The sequence below is a fragment of the Cebus imitator genome, unplaced genomic scaffold, assembly GCF_001604975.1.
Source record: "Cebus imitator isolate Cc_AM_T3 unplaced genomic scaffold, Cebus_imitator-1.0 Scaffold706, whole genome shotgun sequence".
NCBI classification, from domain to species: Eukaryota; Metazoa; Chordata; class Mammalia; order Primates; family Cebidae; genus Cebus; species Cebus imitator.
In genome coordinates, this window is record NW_016108021.1 from 7,673 (window position 1) to 11,158 (window position 3,486).

Here is a 3,486-nt window from a genome sequence, read left to right on the forward strand (position 1 = left end):
GGGAGCCTGTAATCCCAGCTGCTTGGGAGACTGAGGCAGGAGAATTGCTTGAACCCAGAAGTGGAGGTTGCAGTGAACCAAAGTCGTGCCACTGCACTTCAGCCTGGGCAACAGAATGAGACTCTGTCTCAAAATAAATAAATAAATATACAAAGCTTTCCACTTAATAAGTATTCAAAGCTCTTTACCAGTTTAAAACAAATACAAGACACTCCTAACGTAAGGCTGAATGCTAAGTGATGGGGGAGAAAAAGGACATAAATAACTCTCACTCTCATGTGGTTAATCACTAAATCCTCTTTTTCTAGAATCATCTGGCCTCTCTAAGTCCTGTGAATAAACTGAATTTCTCACTTGATACTGGGCTATGACTTGCAATCATGAAAACCAAGAACTGTGTTATGTTACTGTATATTGCTTGTTACCTGAATTCCACATTAGGCTGGGATCGAGGGTTGACTTTTTCATGATTTGCTCCATTACCTGTGTGCTTTTATCCCAGACCAAACTAAGCTTTTTTCTGGAGTTCTACAATTTACAGCTAGTATATAAGAGTGGTTCTCAAAAATGTAGACCAGCACCAGTAGCACCGGGGAACTTCTTATAAATGCACATTCTCAGGAATCGCAAACTCTAAAGTAGGGCCCAGAAATCTGTGCTGCAATAAGTCCTCCAGTGTTCAGGAACTGCTGGCATACAGCAGGTAGAAAAAGGTGTTTCCTTCTGTAGGTCCAATGCCTACAGATACTGTATGTTCTGTCTCAGTATGAAACAATGACATAAAATGAAAAGACAGAAATCTCCTTCCTACTCCCACCCTCTAGCCAGTGTGTTTTATTCATATGAATAAAATAAGAAAATGAGTAGCAATCAGAGATTTCGTCTAAAAAGTATATTTACAGGTGTAAGTTCTCATCCAGACTGATCTCACTGAATATCATTTACACCCTCTTACATCGAAAGTTTTAGGAAAGGATCTTGACAATGGAAGACACATGCACACTGGGAGTTCTATCACAGAAGACCAAGTACATCTGAATGTCCAATCTTACTAGAGAAGAAAAGCAGAATATTTTCACGTTGCATTCAACAGGAAATTGAAGTTTTGAATTTTTATCACCATCATTCTTCCCAGTTAATAGAATTAAACCAGAATACTCCATTCTTCCAAAGCTTCTATCCAGGTAAAGTTTTACTGTATTGCTTCCTGCTTTTCAATGGTTATAAAGCAGAGTCCTGGTAGGCACACTTTATGTACCTGCAAAGACCCAGAACTAAACAGTTCCATCTGTTCAATATTCAAACAAAAGTCCTGTAAACCTCAGATGGTGAGTGGAATACGTCAGCACTAGCACCAAGACCTCAAATAGAAAAAGATACCAAGCACACCACTAGCAAACAGAAGTAAGCTCTCAGCTGAGAGTTATTATTAAATAGAAATACACCCCAAAAGACTGTAGAAAAATAACTTTGGTTTTCAACTGCAGTCACAGCAATTCACAACTGGTACAGATTTGCAACTTGTGCAGAATTCATTTGTCCTTCCAAGCCACTCAAGACTCACCTGTGTAACAAGGGCATTTGGAATACACTCCTTACTGGTTCACCAAGTTTTATGTGCTTTACTAATGGTCCATTAGGTTATTCCCAAGTGTCATTATTCCATACAATGCTGCAAAGGACATCTTTCTACAACTTTCCTTAGATCTATGTGCTTTTTTCCTGGAGTGAATCCTATGGATGGAATTGCTCGTAATAGTATTTGCACAATTCACATTTTTATTTTTACTAGATACTACCAAACGGCCATTTTTACATTTCTCCTAGCCATTTATAAGAGTACTTGTTTACTCAAAATCTTACCAGTGCTCCATACTATCCGACTTAGTTGTTTTCCAAGGTAATGGAGGGAAATGGTATTTTATTTTTTTGTTTTAACTTGAATTTCTATGATCACTTGGAAGGCTATCGAACACTCCAGTTTTTTCTTAACATTATTTGCCTGTCATGTCCCAGTTGCTAAGGCAGCCAGGAGGATGAGCACCTGGCAGAAACCATTATTACTGTGTAAGGCAAGGGCTTCAGTGTTCACATGGGGGGACTGCTGCATGTGATGTATCCAACCTCTTCCGATAACCAAATGCTTAATTCTAGACCCACATTCCATTATTAATCAGCTTACATGGATAAAATAGGAAGGAAATGCTGATATTAAAGTATTGCTAGTATGGACGCAATGCAAGCAATTTGTTTTAAACCTAACATCATTGCTAGTGTTCGAATTGGATTTTAACAAGATACCGATACTAGCTATTTAAAAACTGCTTTCATAGTAACTCTCAAACCTGTACCTCATATTAAAGCTGGAATACTGGAGACAGGTGTTTAAATATTATAACATGATTAGTTTGTATATACTTAGAAACTGCTGAGATCCATTGGAATAAAAACTACAAATGCAAGGCAAATGACATTAAATAAATGGAGCCTGGCTATAATCAACTAGCTTGTAACAGACACTTAAGGTTTCAACACTGGTTTTTGTTTTCTTTTCTTTTTTCTGAGACAGAGTTTCGCTCTTGTTGCCCAGGCTGGAGTGCAATGGCATGGCCTTATCTCACCGCAACCTCCACCTCCTGGGTTCAAGCGGTTCTCCCGCCTCAGCCTCCCAAGTAGCTAGGGTTACAGGCATGCACCACCATGCCTGGCAATTTTTTTATTTTTAGTAGAGCTGGGGTTTCTTCATGTTGGTCAGGCTGGTCTCGAACTCCTGACAACAGGTGATCCACCCGCCTTGGCCCCCCAGAGTGCTGGGATTACAGACATGAGCCACTGGGCCCAGCCTTTTTTTTTTGAGACAGGGTTTCACTCTGTCACCCAGGCTAGAGTACGGTGATGATGCAATCTTGGTTCACTGCAACCTAACACTGCCTTCTTACCTTGATCTCCTCTGGGGCCAGGTGAGCTGTATCACTAACACTAGCTGGGGCTACTTCCTTCACGGTTATGGCTGACAGATTTCACACAACTTTAATCTCTGGTACAGGCTAGAAAAGAGAGAATACATTCGATAGGAAGTCAGAAGGGGATCTAACACAAAATGTGTGAATTCTGAACTTATTTTCTTCAAGCATAATCTACAAAATACTTTGTGGAGATTATCTTTTTTTCACTTACTTGAAATTCAGCAAATCTAATGGAGATTATTTAAAATGTCAGATATGGTGACAGCCAAAGTCCTAAGCTGACGGGCATAATGGCAGCACTGAGGGGTGGCACAAGCTGCTTCAGGATGCCATAGGACCTGGGTATTTTAGGGTTTTCTGTCTCAAAAACATTCTAACAGCATGCCCAAGCCTTTGTTTTCTCACCTGCGAAATGGAAACTATAGTACCTGCCTCTGTGTTGTGTGTATTAAGTGTTCATGTATGTAAAGGACCTAACATGACATGTAGCAGATACTCAATAAATGCGGGTATATATATC